The 24,897-nt window shown below is 43.8% G+C and overlaps 1 long non-coding RNA gene across 1 annotated transcript in view; it reads left to right on the forward strand.

Moving 5' to 3' along the window:
• LOC144695386 (uncharacterized) overlaps positions 1-24,897 on the forward strand; it is a 63,604-nt gene that overhangs the window by 30,715 nt on the left and 7,992 nt on the right. The gene's annotated exons all lie outside the window — the stretch shown is intronic.

Raw genomic sequence — 24,897 nt, forward strand, 5'->3', positions numbered from 1 at the left:
TTGTCCATCCATAGGTAAGAAAACGTAAACCGTACACAAGTGTGGCCTCACCAATGCCCTGTATAATTGTAGTAGGACTTATTCACACTTACAATCCAATCCCTTTGTAACAAAAGCTAACAGACCATTTGTGTTTCGAATTGCTTGCTGTAGCTGGATGCAATGTACATTCTAAGCTGTACAGTTGTGTGGCCTGCAGCAACCTGCACAGGTGGCACATAATTTGTCTTCTTTAAGTTACCCTACGTGTGGGGCTGTGCAAGAAATTTAAAGGGCCTACACACTTAAACAAATCACAGGTAAGGGGAGGCAGTGGCGTAGTGGTAATATCACCCGACCAGTAATCCAAAAACCCACTGGGGACACAGATTCGAATTCCACCACGGCAGCTGAGGAACTTAAATTCAATTAAGAAATCTGGAATTAAAAAAGTTAGCCTCGGTAATAATAACCATGAAACCATTGTCGTAAAAGCCTACTTAGTTCGTTAAGGGCATGAGTGAAGGGAAGGAAATTTGCCATCAACCCCAACACCCACCCCCTCCAACACCCCTCATGCCCCTTCAGCTGAGGAGTCAATGCTCCTCCACATTGAATACCACTTGGAGGAAGCACTGAGGCTGGCAAGGGCACAGAATGTACTCTGGGTGAGTTACTTCAATATCTATCACCAAGAGTGGCTCGATAGTAACACTATTGATCGAGCTGGCCAGGTCCTAAAGGACATAGCTGCCAGATTGGGTCTGTGATTCATGTATTAGAACTCCGAGTACATTCATTTCTTGAAACCTCATCATTAAAAAAAAAATCTGTTTTTTTATGTTTCTTAACAAAGTGGATAACTTCACTTGACCAGATTGTATTCCATTTGCCATGTTCTCACCCACTCACCACTCAGGTTGTCTGTATTCCTTTGAAGTCTCTTTGTGTTATCCTCACCGCCGACTTTCCCACCTAGCTTTGTATTGTCAGTCGGCTTGGATTCATTGCACTCAGGCCTCTCATTCATGTCAATTTGGTGTTCTTTGCCATCACAATGGCTTATTTATCCTGTATTCTGAACTGTATTGTGCAGTTGTAAGCATTATCTTGAACTGCTACCTGTGTAGCCTGCACAACGTTCTTTAATGGTATCAACGATGAACACAATGCGGGCTGTAAAGGTGACAGCCTGCATTGCTGCCTACACCTGGTGAATCAACATAGCTATAGGGTTAGTAGCAGCACTATGCAACCACATTTTTCCTCCATTATCTGGTCAGTGTCTCGTTGCTGTTTGTGGGACCTTGCTGTATGCAAATTCATTTCCATGTTTCTTATATTACAACAATGACTACACATCAAAAAGTACTTGAGTCCCACCAGCCAGGAGATTATACCAACCAGCTGCAGCTTCTTGAGTTCAGATTCCTGAACTTATTAGCTTCCATTTGTTTTTGGCTTTTGAACATTGATACTATTTCCCTTTCTTTATGACCTTTCCTTTCCTCCCATTTCTTCACCACCTTCTGTAAGAAATGTCTGGATTTGAAGGTGTTACTGGAAAATAACTTACTTTCTGCAATAAAGTGAAGACCTATAGGAAAGGAAAACAGACTATCTTTTCCTATTGCTGTAAGATTGTATTTCCCATCAATGAGTTTTCAGCACATGTACAGATACAGGCATCAATTCATAATACTGTACCTAATACTTCTAAAAAAAATTATTCAATGAAGTCGATATGTTATCTCAAAAATGTCATTGCACCTGTCTCGATCATCAGCCACCCAATTGTTTGACTGATATTACAAAATGAAGGGTTGGTTAGTGGTAAGTACTGTCTAAAGACATGGTTAATGTCACTTTTTCATTCTTACATAAATTCTTCGATATTTCTAATTTATTCACTTCCTTTCCTGAACCTATTGGTTTATGATAGAATACACTTCCAGAGGCATTAGTCAACTTTGAAGACCATGTTGAAATGGCCAATTTCATGCATGGTTTGAACAAACGGCTATTGATAAGCTATTTGGCTATAGGTGGAATCTCAACCAAACCTGCTATGTCCTCACCTGTGCCACACACCTTTACCGATGGAATCATCCAATAGCAACCAGGGTTGGGGATCCTTTCTAGTTTACCCCTCTCTAGCCAGGATTATGGTTGATAAATGTAGCATCAAATTCTGCCACACTAATTGGGATCAGTCCACCTAACACACATATATCAAGACAGGAGACTGGGACTTTCCAATGGCTTAGTCACACCCTAGCTTTATAAATGGTACCATTGGAGGATAAGGGTTCCTCTGTTCACCCTCAGGATCCTTCAAAACACAGGTGTAGTGAAATGCATAGATCAGATGTGTTATGTTCTACAGTTGGGTCGCTTTGATCGCGAATGCAGTTACACACCTATCTCACGGCTGGTGAGTTGGCAAAAATATTCTACAGATGCAGAGAACAATATAGGATGAAGCACATACTGTTTATTTACACAGATAACAGAGCACTAACATGATGAGTGCTTCTCCAACCAAACCCTACTCTAAACTACTCTTAACATTGTAAACCACACTGCACAGCAATTGGGCCATACAGTTACGTGGTCAATCTGCTCACATTCTCTTAAAGGCATATTGCGCCTCACATTACCACATCCCTCCCCCTTTACCTGAAAGTACAATTTACAATATATTAACTACTTCCATAAATAAACAATTTACAAATTCAGTCTCTCTGGAGGCTTCTTCAAACGTGACAACCATCATAGTTCTACTACTTTGAATGGTTTATCCGAGGCCTCCCTATCAGCAGTCACCTGTCCACTAGGTTCCCAAGTAGAAACCTGTAAGTTTGTCTCTGTGACTCTCTCTCACACAACGGATCCTACAGGCACTTCCAAATCAAGAGGAGTTCCTTATACCTGTGCCGTAAACTCCAACGGGAATGTTTTCACTCTCTTTCCCATTGCTTGCACTCCTGCTGCCCCTCCCCTCCAAGTTCAACACTATGGAGGGAAACTGTCAGGCAGTTTCTGAGAATCAGGATGTTTGGCAAGGCTAAATTCAACACGGAATGATCAGCTGCCTGTTGTGTAAACAAAAAATTCCGGGGCCTTGTTAGTAATTCTATCTTTTCTTTCTATGTGTCTTCTTTTGATGGGCTTTCTTCTTGACTTTAATCTCAGTTTTATTTTCAATTTCCCTATTGGCCAGACTAGGCTCAGGTATGAGCTCAACATGACTGAACTCGGTTGTTGAGTCTTCCAGCATTTCCTCATCTGTCAGCTTGTTTGAAAACTCAGGGGTCTCTATTTTTAAAACTTCTTGGCTTTCACCGAGCTGATTCCTCAGCTCTTCCATTTCTTTTTTATACTTGTTGGTTGTTTCCTGGAGAATTAAGTATTGTTGTGATTCTTCATCTTGGCCAGATGTATGCTGAATTCTTCCTCATACCTTTTTAGTGGCACAAATTGGGATCTGAGGGAATCTTGCAATATGCAAAAGTCCTTTAGCAGGTTTTCTTTTTCTTTTTGGAGGATACAGACTTCAACTGGAACTCTGTCCTGAAGCTTCAGATACACGAGTTCCTTTTGTTGAGTATTTACATGATCATTTTTTCCAAAAGGCAACATTTCCTGCTTCTGATTGAGATCTGAGTAATCTCCCTTAACCAGTTTCTTCCGAGGAGACTCGGTCCTCTGCCTGCTATCACTATTAGGGGTAAATTAACAGACTGATTTCTATACTGTACTGGAACCTTGCATATACCACTTACTCATATGTCTTTGTCAATATATGTCTTTAATTTAGCATCTGAATTTTCCAGCTTTAGTGAGTGGCCTCCCCCATTCAGATATTTGAATGTATGTTCCTCTATAACTGTCGTGGATGCCGCTGTACCCACCTCCATTCAGATGGGTTTTCTGTTGACTCCCACTGTCATGTAGATTGGCTCTGTTTTATTTTTAAGTTGTGTAGTGAGTAACTATCTGACTCTGTTTCTTCTGGTTCCTCTATTATATGGATTTCACGATTTTTGCCTTTTTGTTTGAAGTTTTGCCTCAATCTCTCTTTACAATATCGCATAATGTGCCCATTGCGATGGCAGTAGAAATACTCGTTTCTTTTAAATTGTTGTTCATTTGCAGCCTGTCTGGTTCAATTTCTGCCATTATTATTATGGGTTTGCTCTGCTAAACTATTGTTTTTTGCTGGTCTGTTAATGGTGGCTGTTTCCCGCGTTTCCTTGGAGCCCTGCGCTTCCGCGCCATTTCTAACCAGCGCCTCCCTCCCGATGTGAAGGACGGCGCCATTTTGTGCTCTCCTGATTTGTTTCTGAATCCCTGACTGCATCTCCATTGTAAGCGCCAACTCCAGCGCCTTGCTGAAGTCTATTCATTTCTGACAACAACCACTTTTGAATGGTGCCTTCATTAATCCCACAGACTAATCAGTCTCTTAACATGTCATTAATCGACGTCCCGAACTCACAGTGCTCTGTCAGTTGTTTCAAGGCTGCTACATAGCAAGCGACTGTCTCTCCAGGGGTGCGACACCTCGAATTAAATTTAAAACGCTGCGTTGTCACCGAGGGTTTCGGCTGAAAGTGGCTTTTCACAAGATTCACCAACTCACCAAAGCTCTTGGAATCTGGGGCGTTGGGTGCTGGCGGACTACGAATTATGCTGTATGTTTCACTGCCGCATGTCCATAAGAGAATTGCACGCCTCTTCTCCTCCCCCGATCTGTCGTTGGCCAAAAAGAAAAACATGAGGCGTTCAATATAATGTAATCAGTCATCGGTGGTCTGATCAAATGGTTTGATGCAGCCAAATTGTGGCATACTGGAGGGCGATAACTTCGATGACTATGGTGAGGGCTGTATTTACAATTGCCCTGTAAAGCACGGTTGATTCACTGCAGTTGAGTTTTCGCGGCTTTCCTTGGTGCCGTCGACTGGTTGTGTTTTGCTCCATCGCCAATTGTTATGTTCTACAGTTGGGCCGCTTTGCTCACAAACACGGTTACATGCTTATCTAATGGCTGGTGTGTTGGCAAACAATATACTGCAGATGCAGAGACCAATATAAGACAAAGCACTTAGTGAGGAGAATTTTCTCCCTCTCGGTGGGGGGGGTTGTGATGGGGCGGGCGGGGGCGGGCAGGCGTGCAGCTGATTGGCGCCCCCGATCGGTTGGATGCCGCCATTTTACGTGCGTGGGCCAATTAAGGCCCGCCCAGCGTGATGCGTGCCCGGAAGCGCTGGGCACTCCCTGTGCGGGTGGGGGGAGTAGGCTGAGTCAGGGCCTACGCTCTTTCGCGCATGCACACGAAAGAGTGCAGATAACTCCCCGAGGCACAGAGCTGCCTCAGGGAGATTAGTTTCATGTATAAAACATTAACTAAAGGGAGGAAAAAATTTTAAGGACGTGTCCCCTCATGTGAAACTGTCACATGAGCTGGGACATGTCCATTAATGTTAATAAATTTTTTTCCAATACTTTAAAAACGTTCATGTAACCTCATTCCGCCCGTGGATGAGGTTCCATGATAAATGCGAAGGCCGCCTAGGCTCTTCACCTGCCTGCCAACCTTAAGGTTAGACGGGCAGCTCAGGTTGCTCATTTAATTGATTGTTAAATGGCCTTAATAGGCCTTTGTCAGTTCGGCGGGCACGCAGCCGAATCGGCTTCCCGCCCGCCGAACTGAAAATCTGAATGACACGCAGTGACGTAGAGACGCACGCCCAACATCACCCCATGTCATTTTACACCTCGGCAAGCGGGCCCCGCCCCCGCTTGCCGAGCTGAACATTCTACCCAGTGTTTATTTACACAGGTAACAGAGCACTAATATGATGTCTGCTTCTCTAACCAGACCATACTCTAATCTACTCTTAGTATTGTAACCTGCGCTACACAGAAATTGGGTAATAAACAAATGGTCAACCTGTTGACATTCTCTTAAAGGTGTATTGCACATCTGATTACCACAAGATGGTTACGCAACATACTTATAGCACATTGGGATACTCTACAATGTGCCCCAGAGAGGACTGAGAGCATTCATAATGTACCTGTCAATGTGGTTTCATTGTAGAAAGGCTGCAGAGACAGACAAGGTGCAATAGCTTGGTGATGGGGCTTGGGGCAATGTTGAGGCCAGAGCTGTGAGACCATTCAACCCAAACATACTCCAACCTAGTGCAGTGACAGTCTGATCAGATATTCCAAGTGCTGAGGGGTTTGCACGGTCCACAGAGTACAATTTTGAAATTGTACTGACAGGGACAAGGCACATACTTAAAAGCAGCATTAATTCTTAAATACATAAATGAATATGAAAAGTTCTTCCAATTTCATAGTTGCTATCTTAATCTCTTAAATTAACATGCACTAAGGGATAGCTCATTCCAAAACTCAAATCAACATCCCAATGATGGATGAATATCTCGCTAAATAATTAATGCAAGTCAATTCTTTGTACAGAAAAGTTAATTTATTGAGTAGTGTTAGCTTTGCTTGTGAATTTTGCCTTCTACTGCTGGTTATGACCTTCATCTGGGTGTTAATTGTAGATTACTCGATTTGGCAGCCTGGAACATCTTGAGACTTTTGAGGAGAATTGAGTTACCGCGTACTCCTACCCCAGGAGATCATTTTCTTGAACTATTTTCCACCTTATGGGAAGACAAATTGGCTGTGAATAAAGTTACCTTTATGCAATGAAATCAACTACTTCTCAAATTTCAAGGACATACGCAATTGTTTTTACTTGGAATTGCCCTGTGAAGTTTGTTTTAATTAATTCTCATTACATGGTGTCACTGGCAAGACCGACATTTATTGCCCATCCCTAGCTAGCCCGAGAAAGTGGTATTAGGCCTTCTTGAACTGCACAGTCCGAATGGTGAAGATGCTTTTTTTTAGCAGTTTGTTATTACAGAGTCGCTTGCTAGGCATCTTCAGAGGGCAGTTGAATCAGCTACAATGATCTGGAGTTATGTCTCAGCTAGACTTGTAAAGACAGCAGGTTTTCTTTTCAAAAGGACAACAGGGAGCTATCATGATAAACCAACAGCTTCATGGCCACTTTTATTTTTAGAATTTTACTTTTAGAATTGTTTTAAACCTAAAATTAAGTTCTAAACTGACCATGCTGGGATCTGAGCTCCCATACTCTGGATTGCTAGTCCAATATAGTTACCACTGTTTTGCAATTGAGTGATTATTTTACATATTCTAAGATTGAAGATTTATTAACATTGCATTTGTGATTCGCTTTTCAACAAACAATTAAACATCTTCCTATTAGGTTTCCCTCTCTGTTATTTCATGTAAAATAATGTAAAATAAACAGTTTAATGATGTCTTAAAAATGGGCCACTACACTACTGTTCAAAATATCAACCTGGCTCAGGACCTGCAGGGACAAGTGTTTCTGTTGTCTTTGACACCTTGGCCAGAATTTTCCCTGAATTGCTAGCCGTAAGGGTGGGTTTTTTCACCATATTGTCCCCTTCGCACCTCATTAATTATGCAGCCACAGGAATCACGCTGTATCGCTGGTGGGTGGCCTCTGAATCTCATGTCACTCTGTTTCCTCACTCCAGGTGCCATATCTAAACTGCATCTGTGCGCACAGTTCTCAATGCTTGCAGCTCAGGCTGTTCCAGTGAAGACATGGCTCCGAAAGCCGGGAACTGCTCAGTGACCCGTCCCTTGAATGCTATTTGGTGAGCTGCCGTGATGTCATCTAACCCGCTCTGGCCGCAGGAGGTCCAGCAGCCTCACCACTCCGGCTTGGGAGGTGGTGGCAGTGGTCGTCAGTGCTAAGCTTCACAGAAGAAGTCGGCGATCGAGGGCAGAAAGAGGATGAGTGATCTTATCTATGCTGCCAGGGTATGGCAACTATCTCATCACTCTAAACGCACACACTCAGTTAGGTGATGGAAGGGGTCATCGACAATGCTATCAAGTGGCACTTGTTTAGCAATAGCCTACTCACGGATGCTCAGTTTGTGTTCCGCCAAGGCCACTCTATTCTTGGTGTCATTACAGCTTTGGTTTAAACATGGACAAAAGAGATGAACTCTAGAGGTGAGGTGAGAGTGACTGCCCTTGACATCAAGGCAGCATTTGACCGAGTGTGGCATCAAAGACCGCTAGCCCAACTGGAGTCAATGGGAATCAAAAGGAAAACTCTCCACTGGTCAAAGTCATGCCTAGCACAAAGGAAGATGCAGGAGTTCCTCAGGGTAGTGTCCTAGGCCCAACCTATCTTTAGCTGCTTCACCAATGACCTTCCTTCCATCATAAGGTCAAAGGTGGGGTTGTTTGCTGATGATTGCACAATATTCAGCACCATTCATGACTCCTCAGATACTGAAGCAATCCATGTTCAAATGCAGCAAGACCTGAACAATATCCAGGCTTGGGCTGACAAATGGCAAGTGACATTCGCACCACACAAATGCCAGACAATGACCATCTCCAACAAGACAGAGACTAACCATCGTCCCTTGACATCCAATTGCATTACCATCACTGAATCCCCCACTATCAACATCTTGGGAGTTACCATTGACCAGAAGCTGAACTGGACTAGCCATATAAATACTGTGGCTATAAGAGCAGGTTAGAGGCTAGGAATCCTGGGGCGAGTAACTCACCTTCTGACTCCCCAAAGCCTGTCCACTATTGCCAAGGCACAAATCAGGAATGTGATGGAATACTCTCCACTTGCCTGGATGAGTGCTGCTCCCACAACACTCAAGAAGCTCGACACAATCCAGGACAAAGCAGCCCACTTGATTGGCACCGCATCCACAAATCTTCACTCCCTCTATCACTGATGCACAGTAGCAGCAGTGTTTACCATCTACAAGACGCACTGCAGGAACTCAGCAAGCCTCCTTGAACAGCACCTTCCAAACTCACGACCTCTACCTTCTAGAAGGACTTCCACCACCTGGAAGTTCCCCTCCAAGCCACTCACCATCCTGACTTGGAAATATATTACCATTACTTCACCGTTGCTGGGTCATGGAACTCGCTCCCTAACAGCACTGTGGGTGTACTTACACCACTTGGACTGCAGCGGTTCATGAATGCAGCTCACCACCACCTTCTCAAGGGCAATTAGGGGTTGGCAATAAATGCTGGTCTAGCCAGTGACGCCCACATTCCATGAATGAATAAAAAGAAACTCGCAAGTCTGTCACACATTAACTGTCATCTCACCCGCTGCCAGCTCAAGGGACATTGCCACTCACTTTCTCACACACACCCTCACACCTCCACCTGGCCTCATCTTCTCTGGAGACTGCCTCCGCAGCCCTCACCATCTTGAGGTCACTTGCACAGATCAACATATTGCTCCTCACACAGCCTGGGATACCCCCCTTCCCCAAGCAAGCCCTAGCCCTGCAGCTGTTGAAAAGCCATCCCCACCTTACGGCAGGTCTGCTGTGTAGGGACCTGCCTATGAGCCCCCTAAAAGTGGTGTGGTGTTTCCTGCAAAGCCTGGTGCTGATGACCGCGAGTGCTGCCTGAACCAAGGTAGGCAAATGAACCTTGAAGTCCCGAGTGAAGTGCAGACCACCAGGTGCACGTTGCTTCTGTACCATTGTGAAACATGTCAGCGTGATTGTGAGTCATGATCCAGCGTGGGGCACAATTCTGGCGGGCAGGGCTTAGAATGAGATGCTAAAGCATTGAAATTAGGTTCCTGATGTGTGGCAGCAGGAAACACGGCCATTGATGGGTGGAGCGGATGATAGTGAACAGGTTTTAAGATGGTGTGAAATTTTTGCGATCTCCTGATATTTTCTGCTCCTGCCCGCTATGATGCCTGCCGCAAACAGGAGTGAAAAATCCCTGCTCTTGGTTCATTAGGGTAAACCTTTAGTTTAGGAGAAAAGGGGGATGTTGTGTTATGATGTATATTTACCACATTGTTATTTCACCAATCCTTGTGTGATTGATACATTTATGTCAAATAGAGGAATGTAACACCAGGAAGGTGATTGCTGTAGGGAGATCGGGGAGTGATGTTGGAGAGGGGGGAGGGTTAATTCACAAAAGGTTGTCAAGGGGGGGATGGAGGCTATAATTCAAAAATATTGTTTGCTTCTACCTAACAATTCTCTCAGCTTGCAGACATTGGATGCTTGCAGGGGTGGGACATTTATACCCCACCCTGAACTGATGGGAGGGGACAGTGCTTCCTGCCTGCTCCTGTAACTTGATTGCATGTTGTTTGGGCGCCTGCCACACACAAGCATGATTTGAATGTTAATTGCATGTCATGCAACACCTGACCGTGAGCAGAATTGGTGCCCATTTCTGGTCCTGTTGTTGGGAGCTGCACTCTTCTGATTAAATTTCGCCCTACATAGAGTGAAGAAGAATGAGAAGAAAGCAACTGAAGAAGAGAATGACTGCACACTATGAACTGTTGCAGGTTTCCCCAGAGAAATTTTACAGAGAAAGACCTTTCAATGTTACAGCAGCTAACTCACTAAAAAAAGGTTTTATGTCATATTTCTGGGGGACAGCCAAATGCTTGAAATGTCATTGGCATGTTAGAAATGTACTATAAACTTAAACTTGCTAAGTAATATCGCAATCTTGCACAGACCTAAGCTTGTTGTAAAGCAAACCCAACAAATGCTAATATGCTGCAATGCACTTAAACTACATTTGTGCCTGTAATAATTCAGATTCTGCCAGTTAATAATGTATACCTAAGTTCTTAATGTACCCCACGATGCTTAACCTTATGATGGTTTTCATTATGTTACCACAGATGTTTGATAAAGTACTGTTGGTTAATGCATTTCTGTAATAAAAACAGAAAGTGCTGGAAAACACTCAACAGGTCAGGCAGCATCTGTGAAGAGAGATGAACAGAGCAAATGTTTCAGGTCAATGACCTTTCATCAGAACCTTTAATGCATCACTTTGTCTGACTTCATCCTTTGTGAAGGTGTCAGTTAAGAATTAATCACTTCACTCAGAGTTGTATGGCATTGTCGATCCACAATGAGTGGCTTGGCTTGCGTAACAGGGATATAATTTAGTCTATATTATGGAGACATCTTACAAAATTTAGTCATGAATAGTAGATTTACAACTCATTTTTATGATTTGGAAGTTTAGTAAAGGTGGAAAGGATTCATTTGAAATCCTATGGTTAATATTGTTTGCATAATTTACAGATTTGCTATTCATCAACCTTCCAGCTTCTCAGAGAGGCACAACTTGCTGACAGAAAGCAATGTTGGAGACATTTCAAACATACAAACCTTATTCGTGTAAGTAAGTTTAATCATTTTCTTATGAATTTTTAATGCCTTTGTTCTATTAAAAGTTTATTTTCAACAAAAAGATGGTGACTGAAAGTGTTTTCAAAGAAGTATTTTGAGCAATTTCATTCATTCACATTCTACTCCTTGCTGCTACCTCTGCTCAGTTTTAATAGATTTTGAATTTTCATTATTGGTAGTTTTCATCCCCGCCCACTCCCACTACTTGATCACTGGTATATTCTCATGCTTCTTGATTGCTACTTCTTGCTGTTTTGAGCCAATCAAATGTAAGCTGCATGCATCATTTGCACATACAAATATGACATTTGAGTTGTAAGTTAAAGAGGTCCCCAGTATCCCACTGGCTAGTCAGCTTAATATCAATTCTGTGATGCCTAAGCTATTATTGGCGCATATATTTGTTTTTATATTTGTTCATGGCACTGGCTGGGCCAGCAATTGTTGCCCATCCTTAATTGCCCTTGAAAAGTTGGTGGTGAGCTGCCTTCTTGAACCACTGGAGTCCATGTGGTTTAGGAACACCAACAGTGCAGTTAGGAAGGGAGTTCCAGAATTTGGACCCAGTGACAGTGAAGGAACTGTGATATATTCCAAATCAGGATGGTGTGGGACTTGCACTTGCAGGTGGTGGTGTTCCCATTTGTCTGCTGCCCTTGTTCTTCTAGGCGCTAGAGGTCACAGGTTTGGAAGGTGCTGTTGAAGGAGCCTTAGTGAGTTGCTGTAGTGCATCTTGTGGATGGTAACCACTGCTGCCATTGTGTGCAGGTGGTGGAGAAAATTTATGTTTAAAATGGTTGATAGGTCACCAATTAAGTGGGCTGTATTGTTTTGAATGGTGTTGACCCTGTTAAGCATTGTTGGAGCTGCACTTATCCAGGAAAATGTGGAGAGTATTCCATCACGCTCCTGACTTGGGCCTTGTAGATGGTGGACAGGCCTTGGGGAGTCAGGAGGTGAGCAGCCTGCTCTTTTAGCCACAGTATTTATATGGCTAGGAGCGGGGGCAAGTGGGTGGGGGTGTCAGGCAACCAACTGGCTCTTAGGAGCTGAGTTGATTATTTAAATATTAAAAAGGAGGCTTTGTTTTCATTCATACGTATCATTTCCATTTTAACTCTCAATGGCCTTTTTTCTCGAGCCTCAGAATCCTGGCAGCTACAGGAAGGCGAGGACTATTGGAAGCAGGAGGCAAAGTTCCATTCACCTGCTGGATCTAGCGTACCTGGTTCACCAGCACCCCTGTGATCGGGCACTCCCTGACTCTTCCAGTCTCTCCTCAATTTCCCCCAAATCCTCTGACCTCAAATTTCATCCTTCACCAAGGACTTTGATTTCCCCTCACCCGTCCACTAGGTCTCCAGTGTTCCATCACCTCCAAGCCCCTGATGTCTCCAATCCTTCAGACCTCTGTCCCTGCATCCCAACCCCCAGGATTGATACCCCTTACCCAGAATTGCGCACCACCTTCCCTCCCCCGCACCCTCACCCCCGCAACCGTTCCCAGACAGGAACAGCTCCTACACCCACCCCAGGATCAGCCCCCTTCCTACAATTGGACCCCAACCCCCCCCCTCCCTTTAATCATTTGGAGCTTGGGCTTACCTGGTCCTATGGCCTCTTCTCCAGTATTCCCCATCTGACTTCAAGTCAAGTTTGACAACCAGACTCACTCCTGGGTGGGGAAACATGACGTCACTGGTGCACTGTGCACTCAAAACTCCATAGCATGAGGGTAAATCCTGACTTTGAGGTTTCCCACAAGCTTCACTGAGCATCCCCACCCCTCCTCATCCCGGCACCCTGTGGGTCCAAAAATTCCAACCGACTTGCCGCATATTCCAAAAATAATTGATTAGCTATAAAGCACATTGGGGATTCTTGAAGTCATAAAAAGGTTTTATGTAGATGCAAGCTTTTCTTTTGTTTCTTGTGTTAACCAACAGGTTGTTTTTTCTTTTACAAACTCCAGTTCTATTTGGAATTATTATTTAGCAGGTGCCACAAGTACTTGAGATACACAGTTTTATTGATGTCACTGCAATGTGAGATCAATATATGTTATTTATATTACAGTCTTCAAGGGGCATGAAGTTACTCTATTCACCAACCTGTGCTGAGGAGCACACTCAATATGCTCAATTCATTTGTGTTTTTAATTTTTAATCCAGTGCTGCAGGAAATCCATTAATTACTATTGGTTGTTAAACATTAATTTTTGCATCTCATTATTCTTTCTCTGTTCAGCTTCTCTCCCATCTTTCTAGACTTATTTTGAAAATAACAGTGCAACTATATTCAATCTTCACTCGCAGAAATCACCATCCTGCTGGACAAGATGAATTTTATTTTGTCACGGATACCCATACATCACCTCATTTACAAGGAACTGATCAACTTTCATGGTTTTTCTTGATAGCATGACTCAACTATTCCCTTTGGAATTTATGAGTTTATAACCACTGGAATAACTTATAGTCACATGTTGGTTTAAGTTGATTAGGTTTGCCATTACTGCTTACTCCAGGCAGGGTTACAGTACATTTGGAGCCTATGTGGTATAGTATAAAAGCTAACATTGCTCTGTTTGTCTTCATACAACCTTTCAGAACAGTGTGGGTCAGTTATTAAAAGAAGGGTCTGAGGATGTTTAAGCTCCACAAGTCATAGCATATCTACATGTTCCTGAATTCCCAGGTTCACTCTGCCAGTGCAAGTGCAGTAGATCAGAACCCTTTCCTGTCCTAACCACAATCCAGAGGCCTTATCCCAAATCCCAACGCCCTTCTTTCTTTCTGAGGTATGGACATTGTTCACTAGGTTAGCACTTAGAGAAAGGCTTTCAGCCTGAAATGTTAACTCTGTTTCCCTCTCCTTAGATGCAGCCAGACCTGCTGAGAATTTTCAGCAGTTTCTATTTTCAATTCAGATTTTCAGCAGTATTTTGCTTTTGTTTCACTATTTACTGCCCATCCTGAGTTGCTGTTGAGAAGAGGGTGGTTAACCTTCTCCCTTAAATGGTGAACTTTGTGTGGTGAATGTACTCCACCAACAATGCTGTCAGTGGAGATTTCTGAGATTTTGTCCTAGCGGTGATGAAGGGACCATGATGTATTTCCAAGCTAGGATGGTGAGCGACTTAGAGGTGATGGTGTTCCCATGCACTTGCTGCTCTTGTCTTTCCAGCTGGTGGAAATTGTGGTTTTCGAGGTGCTATCGAAGAACTCTTGGTGAGTAATTTGTATGGCAGGATGAGTGCATTAGTGACACCTTCCCCAAACCTCAAGCAGAATATCAGTGCAGCATTTAGCTGCCCCAACAGTGGTGCAAAGTTTTACCGACGGCCCGAAGAAACTTGTTCTGTTTGAGTGTTCACTCCCAATGATGGAGCAAATGGGGCCACTTTGAGAAGGCAGTCAACATGCTCTCTGGGATCAAATGCCTTTACCTAAAAGTTTGGGGTCTCTTAAGTCCCTCAATAGGATTCAGGCCAGTTTTGAACTTTCAACTGACTGCACCCTCACCACCCTCCAGTGTTAATGGGGCAAGAACCTACAGAACTGGATTCTGACCTATATTCCTGAGCCTGCCTGAGCAGAAATGGGTCTTTATTTAGTTCTCTCCTGCCAAAGCCAGTCTGGGACCAGAAAATCAAAACAGACATACCCCCGCTGTGTCTCACACGGCAGACTGACTCTATGGAAGGCACCATGTCATAACACATCAAACTGCTAACAGGCCCCGTTTACATTTGAAACAGTTCGGCTTGTGACTGACTGAAGTGAATATTACAAATTCAGTCACACAGCAGAGAGAGATTGCAAGGAATATAAACGGGGATTTTTGAACATTGAGCGTATTTCTGGGCAGTACAGCTTTCAGTTTGTTCCTTATTTGTTTCCATTTTTACATCAACCTAATTGGCTTGATTTTATTCCCATCCATCTGCCCCTCTGTTTCCATCTCTCAGTATGCAGGGAGTCACAGGTGCAAACCCACATTTCTTCCACTCTATGACAGCACATTAACTCGCCAAATAAAAATTATTTTATAACACTGACAAATTAAAATAGGGTGCATTACACAACAGATGAAGCTGGAGCCTTGAAGCTAACAGTGTATCTTTAGGAGGATTGGGTGTTACCCTTTTTCTGTAAGTGGATCAGTATCAACCTGCAAGCATTTCTCTGAATGGCTGTATGTCTATGTATGTACTTCACTCTCTCTCTGTCTCCCTTTGCTCAGTCAGGTGGCACAATGAAAATTATAACATCATGCCAGCCTTTGTCTCCTAAAGACCACTTTAAAGAGGGTGCCAAAGTGAATTTTTTTCTACATTTTATGGAACTAGTATGTTTGTTATTAAGAATGCTTAGATTCTGGAAAAGTCCCAGAGGATTGGAAAACTGCCAATGTAACACTCTTGTTCAAAAAGGGAGGGAGACAAAAACAGGTGACTAGAGGCCAGTTAGCTTAACATCTGTCATTGGGAAAATGTTAGAGTCTATTATAAAGGATGTAATAGCAGACCATTTATAAATGCATAATATAATCAAGCAGAGTCAGCATGGCTTCATGAAGGGAAAATCATGCCTGACAAATTTATTAGGATTCTTTGAGGAGCTAACAAGCAGGATAGATAAAGGGGAATCAGTAGATGTAATATATTTGGATTCCCAAAAGATGTTTGATAAGGTACCACACATAAGGCTACTTAATAAGATAAGAGCCCATGGTGTTGGGTGTAGCATATTAGCATGGATAGAAGATTGGGTAACCAATAGAAGACAGAGATTTGAGATAAGGCGGGCACTTTCAGGAAAGCAACATGTAACTAATGGAGTGCCACAGGGATCAGTGCTGGGTCACAACTATTTATTATATATATTAATGGTTTAGATGAAGGAAGTGATTGTACTATTGCGAAGTTTGTGAATGACACAAAAATAAGTGGGAAGGCAAGTGGTGAGGATGACATAAAGAGTCTAAAGAGGGATATAGGTAGGTTAAGTGAGCAGGAAAAACCTTGGCAGATGGAATATAATGTGGGAAAATGTGAGGTTATGCATTTTGGCAGGAAAAATAGAGGAGCTGAATATTATTTAAATGGAAAAAGGCTGCAGAAAGCTGCAGAACAGAGGAATTTGGGAGTCCTCACACATGAATCCCAGAAAGCTAACATATAAGTTTAGCAGGTAGTAGGAAAGGCAAATGGAATGTTGGCCTTTATTTCAAAGGGAATGGAGTATAAAAATAGGGAAGTCTCGCTAAAACTATACAAGGCACTAGTTAGACCACACCGAGAATACTGTGAACAATTTTGGTCTCCTTATGTAAAGAAAGATATACTGGCATTGGAGGCAGTCCAGAGAAGGTTCAGTAGGTTGATCCTGGGTATGGAGGGATTTTCTTATGAGGAGAGGTTGAGTAGTTTGGGCCTGTACTCATTGGAGCTTAGAAGAATGAGAGGTGACCTTATTAAAACATAGAAGATTCTAGGGGGCTTGACAGAGTAGATGCTGAGAGGTTGTTTCCCCTTGTGGGAGAGTTGAGGACCAGAGGGCATAATCTCAGAGTAAGGGGTCACCCATTTAAGACAGAGATGAGGAGAAATTTCTTCTCTCAGGTTAATGAATCTGTGGAATCCTTTACCGCAGAGGGCTGTAGAGGCTGGGTCGCTAAGTATATTCAAGGCTGAGATAGACAGACTTTTAATCAGTAAGGGAATCAAGGGTTATGGGAAAAAGGCAGGAAAGTGGAGTTGAGGATTATCAGATCAGCCATGATCTCATTGAAGCTCGATCTTGAATGAGCTGAATGGCCTACTTCTGCTCTTACATCATATGGTCTTAGAGAGAGGCAGGTTTCCAGTTGCAAAGTTGAAGTGCTCCATGCAAAGTGTCATACAAACATATTGCATTTAGTGGAGTGCTTGTTCAGAGTGATGCTGAGACAGGCTTTGTCTAATGCCTCTATGCTCTTACCTCAGTATCTGTCACTCATTTTCCACAGAGCAGACTGCCTCACTGTTTTAAAAGCCATTAATGCAGCAATCATTGCACCTTTAGAGAAATACCTGCCAATCTGCTGAGGGGGAGATTTAATCATCACAGAGTTTACTCCTCATGCCTAAGGCAGTTCAGATGGCAATTAAATGTTTTAAATGTTGGAATGCATAACAGACATGAAGATTAGCTGAAAAAGGATAAATGGGCAATTCTGGTGGGAGCTTTCAGCACAGTGGTTTCCATTGCTTCTTCCTGATTGACCTATCATGTATGTCCAGTGTTCTCTCCTTTCATATCCTATGTCTAGGACACGGGCTTTTTCTTTGCTAATGGTAGCCTGGTTGTCAGAATGGCAACTGTGCTTCAGCTGATACATGGGATCTCCACTCCATGTCCATGTCCTAAAACTTGTTAAGGGTGAATTTCTGGTTAATTTAGCTGATTAATTGAAATTTCATGTTCGCAAAAGAAAATGCTTTTAATAACTGTTGGGGAAATGCTGATACAATGAGTGACAGTTCAATGGGCTGAGATAATGTGCTTGATGCAGTGTCCTTGTTTGTCTGCGCTTGACGTTATCCAAGCTAAGACACAGTAATTAAATGCACTTTACACCATAATTGTTTTCTATAAAATGCCAGGAACCCAAGTAAAATAATACTTGCATTTATGTAGTGCCTTTCACAACCTCACATCATACCAAAGCACTTTACAGCTGATCAGATACTTTTTAGGCATAGACACTGCTGGAAGCAATGCAGCAGCCCAATTTGTGCACAGCAAGCTCCCACAAACAGGAATGTGAATAATCACCAGGTAAACTGTTTCTTTAGTGACCTTGACTGAGGAATAAATATGGACCAGGGCTCCAGGGATAACTCCACCGCTCTTCTTTGAAATACCTCCAAGAGATTTTTTTATGTTCATTTGAGAGAACACACATGGCCTTGGTTTAATCCAAAAAAACTACACCTCTGACAGTGCAGCACTCCCTTAATACGGCACTGGTGTGTCAACCCAGGATTTTGTGCTCAGGTCCTGGAGTGCAACATGAAGCCTCAGCTTTCTGAATCAGACTTCAGAGTACTACCAGTTAGTCCATGGCTGACCCTTTAATTAAATAAAACAAATATATTTTTGCAAAGAACAGAATGCAATTTGATCAAAAAAAATATTAGCTGCAACAAGGATATTAGTTCCAGCCTCCCCAACTGTCCTCTTTGGCAAGCTGCAGTTGAAGATGATGGCTGAAATGGAGAATCGACCCAAGTGCTGGGGTTTGCTGTTTCCGTTAGTGATCTGCAGGAACAATAAGAACACAAGTATTGATTGTCACTCTCCCTACGTGCCCGATGAGAAGGGGACTTGCAGGGGGTTAAAATGTGACAGTGTCTCAAAAGTCTGGTCTGATGTCAACATTTGGATTCCAACAATGATTTTAACTCTGACCCAATTTTAATCTTGATGCTATTTTAACTCCAAGCTGCATGAATCATGACTGCACCAGGGAAAACCTGTCACAAATGAATGATCAAGAATGGATGGCCTACATAGAGGAAGGGTGGCAGCCAGATGCCTTGCTGGAATTATTGCTGTGTGCAGTCATGAGCAGGAGGGACAATCATTAACCCAGCAATGGGAGGGAGCAATTTGCGGCTTTCACCAAGAAAGTTGGAGGTATCTGACGAAGTGAACAGCAGGAGCATTGTGCCCACATCTTGAATGCAAGGCAGGTAACCAGGTCAGGAAGAGTAAGTACATTTACTGATTCAGCTATATATGGTAGTTTAAGTCCTTCTCCACCTCTTACAGTCTGTCTTGCCAAGTGTTCTCCATCGCATCACTCCTCATGCTTACGCATTTTGTAGTAGAACTCAGCCTTCACTTATGCACTTTATCACTTCCCCCATTTGTCCCTCCACCATTGTCACCACAGTCTTTAAGCAATGGAATGTGTCTGTCTGAAAGTCATCCTAAACGAATGCTCTGCATCCATGGGGTGAATTCCTCACCTTCACTCACTCACATGCCTACTTTTTCATCCTTTGCAGAAGAGACACCAAAATGCATGGGAGAGGGAGAGGAATGGAGATACTCCACCATAAGTAGACCAGCTCATATGTAAGTGGCATTACTGAATCTTTCTCAGCTGGAGATGGAGAGACAAGGTGGTGACAGAATTGCAAATCTCTCTGACACCCATATGCAGATTTTATCTTTACCAACGATTGAGCAAAGGGAAAGCTGAGTATGATGATAGCCAAGATGAATACCTTGGCACAACTAATTCATATCCTTTCCTTTTGTCTTCCACTGCTTTTACACTACATCAAGTGTGACAGGAGATGCACGAGTACAATTCTACAGAGGATCGCATTCCTTCTGAGGGTACACTGGCATAGGACGTACAGCCATGTACCAGCACAGCTACTCATAATTCAGTGGGTGCACATAGACAGTTAGTTATACTATCGCCTGGGGATTCACACCTTATAAATGAATGCAAGCAGAAACTGGTGTCAGGGATAGCAGAGGCCACATTGTGGGGGGGAACACAATATTCTCTGAGCTCTGCTCAGATGGACACAGATACTAAATCCCGGGGGCTATTGTTGATGAGGATAAAGCTAGAGCTGCATCAGCAACTTAGCTAGGTATTGACAGATGTTCCATGCACTCTCTCCACAAAGTAGAGAGGATGGAGGAGTCCAAATCCAACGTCAGTGAGTTTGTGGCATGGTGCATTGTGAGAATTTCTGCCATACTGCCCCACTGTACCCCACACCCCCACCCCCTTCATGGAGCTTTGAGGAAGGCTCTCAAATGGATCCAGCCAGGCCATTATCGCTACTGTGCAGATTTTGAACAACAACTAGTCCATTACTCTAAACAGAATGACAGATGCTGGATGGAATTTCAGAGGCCAGTGTGGTGGCACTGTAAGCAGGAAGGCCTGGAATTTCTTGTCGCTGGCTGGTGTGCTGATTTGCCGATACAGTTCTGCCTTAGAGCGATTTTAAAATGGCCTGGGTTGGGAGTGAAATAGCCACCAACCTGCAAGCAGTGAATGGTCAATAAGGCATTTAAGTGATGTATTTAGGCTCCTCACCCATGCTGACTGGAATTTACGCAGGCCCCCCTCCTGCGGTGGCCAAAGCACAGTCAGTGAAAGGAGGTGTCCTCCCAACAAGAGACTAGGGTCAAGCAGCCCAGAAACATTTAAGCACCCATCCCACACTCCCCTGGCGCCATTGCTGAAAGATGGCCAAAGCTGCTGCCCCTCCCACAAAGGCAGCCTGGCAGCTGTGTACTTTTTTATTTTTTAACATTTTGAAAGTGCTGTGAGGATGCCACCATCTTGACGCACCCTCTCTCTCCTTTGCTGGCATTGGCAGGCTGCCACTCACTCGTTACTGCAGGGCCTCCTACAGGCTCTCTAGCCTCAGAAGCCTCCCTGCCATCTTTAATTGTATAACGAGAGTGCCCTCTGCCCACTAATTGACCATTCCTTTGAAAATTCTGTCTGGTGACTAATTCTGACACAGTGTGCGCTTGCGACCTGTATTTTACCCGGCGTTGGGGTTGCGACCCTGAAACAACAATCTTGCCCACAGTACCTGTGACCTGATAATGTGTCACTGATCATCACCACACTGGTCTGCATCTGAGTAGTGGGAATGATGTGGTGTTGGCCCAGGAAAGGTATGATGGTGAAAGGGCCAGGTGCAAGTGAAGCAGTCTTTGGCAGGGCCTTCAGAGGCTCTGAAGCCCAGAGATTTTAGACCAAAAGCATCTCAGCAGTCAGAGCAGGGATCTGAGTATCCTGTCTCTATCTCTGCTGAAACTGCAAGGGAAAAATGATAGGAATGTAAAAATGATAGAACGTATAAGATCAAGAAATTGTAATTTACCAAAGGTTGCCATTTTTACAAGGCCACATAAATTTTATAGATTAGCTGCCATGTCTTGCCCATTATTGTATCCCAAGAGTTAACTTGTTTTGTGATGATTGTCAGTACATGAGGAGATTCGTTGGGCAAGTATGTAAAGGGTACGAAGTGTGGAGGCGAGGTCATTGAATATTTTTAAGAAGGTAGATAGATTCTTGTTAGGCAAAGGAATCAAAGGTTACTGGATATAGATGGGAATACGAAATTCGAAACACAAACTGATCAGCCATGATCTTATTGAATGGTGGAGCAGGCTCGAGGGGCTGAATGGCCTACTTCTGCTCCTATTTTGTATGTTTGATTGTTCGTATGTTCACGAAGGGAAAGAGTTGGTGCCAGTGGGAGACCTTCCCAGGTCCCTGAAGAACATCTTCCACATTCTGATGGTTTACTCTATGACACACCTGGTGGTCATGTGCCTCCGGTTGGAGAGCTCCTGTGCCTCATTGATGGAATTCCTTACATGTCTGCTTCCTGGACTGAAGAGGTCTGGAATATTGGACTGTCTCAGTATGAAGACATCATAACAACTCCCAGGGAATCTGGTGCAGACCTGCATGAATGTTGTGGTTCACACCAACTGTGCATTAATGGAGGAATTTCCCTTGAGGTTTATAAAACACCTGGTTGCTGTGACAGGGCTCAGATTGTCATGTGCAGACAGTCGATCCTTTACCTGGGGGAATCCAGCGAGAGAGGAGAATCTAGGTGCTCGCTCATTCTGACTATTGTCATTGCAGGGGACATTTACTTAGCTTCCAGCCCTGGCAAATAATCCATCTATCATCTTGTATTCATGTGCAGTGGACTGTGAGACCCCCGATATGTCTCCAGCGGAGCCCTAAAAGGAAGTGGAGATAAAGGAATTGAGAGAAATGGTGACTTTCTCAGCTGCTAGGAATGTGTCTCTCCCAGATCCAACAAGGAATAGGTCTTCTTCTGGGAGATTTCAGATGTCTGCAACCACCTGGCATCACAACCTCAGTGGAGGGAGTTTTCTACTCCCTTTGAGCATTGCCCGCAGGAACCATCCCCCCCATGCTGGATCATCCGGGCACATTGGTGTGATTGCACGCCAATGTGTTTCACAACAACACACAAGTGACATGCACCTGGAGAGCTTCACTAGGAACTTCAACGTTTGTTTGCATACTCTGCTTTGGGCAGCACTCGCAGTCATCAGCACCAGGCTTTGCAGGCAGCACCACCACTTTTAACGGGGCTCTTGGGTAGGTCTCTACCTACCAGATCAGCTGATGAAGGTGGCTTTTTAACAGCTGCGGGGCTAGAGCTTGCTTAGGGAAGGGGGAGAAATGGCTTCTGGCAAGGGAAGAGGCTGCAGGGCAAGGGCTGTATTGGGGAAGGGGGGTATCCCAGGGTGTGTGTGGGTACATGTTGATCTGTGCAAATGGCTTCAAGATGGTGAGGGCTGAGGAGGCAGTCTCCAGAGGAGATGAGGCCAGATGGAGTTGTGCCAGTTGTGAGGGTATGTGTGTAAGAATGGGTGACGATGTCCCGTTAGCTGGCAGTGAGTGAGATGCCAGTGAATGTGTGATGGGCTTGTGAGTGTGTGAGTTTAGAGTGATGAGATGGTTGCCTTACCCTGGTGGCACGGATTAAGTCATTCATCCTCTTTCTGTACTGGATGGCCAACCTCTTCTGTGCAGAGTTGGCACTGACCATATGAACAATAAACAACAAGCAGGAGTAGACCATTCAGCTCCTTAAGCCAGCTCAGCCATTTAATAAGATCATGGCTGACCTGATAGTAACCTGAAATCTGCACCCCACATACCCCCGATAACCTATCATCCCCTGGCTTACCAAGAATCTATCCACCCCTGCCTTAAAAATATCCAAAGAGTCTGCTTCCACCACCTTTTCAGGGAGAGAGTTCCTAAGATCACCACTACCACCGCCTCCCAAACCAGTGTGGTGGGATTGCTGGACCTGCTATGGCCCGGAGGACCACCCCGGAGGACATCACGGTGGGCCTCCAAAAGGCAGTCCAGTGATGGGTCACTGAACTTTTCTTGGCTTGCAGGGCTATGTCTTCACTGGAACAGCCTTGGGCTACAGTCATTGAAAACTGTGTGCGCATCTGCAGTTTAGATATGGCACCAGGAGTGAGGAAACGGTGAGGTAACAGCGTGGCGACCGATTCAGAGGCCGCTTGCTAGTGAAATGGTTTCCTATGGCTGCATAGTTAATGAGGCGGGAAGCAGATGATGTGGGATGAAAACCCACCATTGCAGGCGGTGGGTAAAACACCTTTCTTTAAGCCTGCTACCGCACTTAATGCAATTCTGGGACAATTCTGCCCAATGTGTGGAAGCATTGCCCTTCTGAGACGTCAAAGGTGTTGAGCCTCTGTAAGCTCCTCGAAGTGGGTTGTGCCTCTTGCAACTTCGGCCTCCCTTCTGTGTACCTTGATCTTGTGTAACTCTCTCCTATGCACCTCTGTACTGTATAATTGCAGATTCTACCACAGCACATTGTCACTTTTGTAGATGGTCTTCCTTTTCTGATCTGTTGTAAAACACATCCAGTGTGCCACTTTTAATAATCTTGTTAGCTTGAAAGTATCCAAACTTTAGAAAAAGCCATATCAACGCAACAATTCTCTACCAAACATTTACCAGAGGTCCACTGAGACACCATCCATAATCAGTGAGTTTTGTTCAGATGGGGCATTCACAAGTTTAAATATTCTCCTGAACTGCATCATTATCTCACTTCTCTTTCACTGGTCATTTCCCTGAGCCCCAGGAAACCCGTGCTAGAGATACTAAATTCAAAGCTAAGAAAAATTGAATTGAGAATACCTTATTAATGTTTCCTAAGAACATTAATTGTTCTAATAAACACCTTTGGGGAGTGGGCGCATTAGAGCCAGCTTATGATTACCATCTCAGATTTGCTTATTTTAAACATGCACTGTTTTGAGTTCAAAGATTGCAGTGCTTTCAAGTCGGAAGTCTTTATTGAAGTGGTTGTAAAATATCTGCTTACAGAGAGAGTTCCTCGTGGCAGAGGTCAAATGACTACAGCAAGTCAGATAGGACATGTAGTAATATTGCATTTCAAAACCCAAACATGCACCATCCCAGATCACCCATTCTTGGTTAAATTCTACCCTCCTCCACCTTGCTATTTCTTTGGGGGCCTTTAATATTTGTTGGATGAAAAGTTCAGTCTGATTTCCCTTTTTATTTGCTATTTTTCAATATATGTCCTGTGGTACTTCATCATAGTGAATAATTGGTCTGGAGAAATATTGTCAATATCCTTCTCAATCTTTAAAAGGCACCTCAAAGCCTCTTCTTTTCCAAAGACATCATAATGAAGCAGAATCCTCTCTGTCGCAGAGATTATTCAGGCACTGGCCAAGAGTGCACTGGTTATGTTGCCACATGGAGTGTTAACTGCCTTCATGTGTATCCCTCCGAATGCTGATCCATTGAATGATCATGTAATCATGTTCCTGCTGTCTTTTACTCAACTCCAGTTCTGTAGGTGGAGCCGAAATTACAGGCAGGTAGCTCTAAAATTGAATTTGAATTCAGGTTTCAGGTTATTTCTTGATATTAAAGGAAGCCAAACACACATATTCCATAAAAA

Source organism: Cetorhinus maximus, chromosome 21, assembly GCF_964194155.1.
Source record: "Cetorhinus maximus chromosome 21, sCetMax3.hap1.1, whole genome shotgun sequence".
In the NCBI taxonomy this organism is placed as follows: Eukaryota; Metazoa; Chordata; class Chondrichthyes; order Lamniformes; family Cetorhinidae; genus Cetorhinus; species Cetorhinus maximus.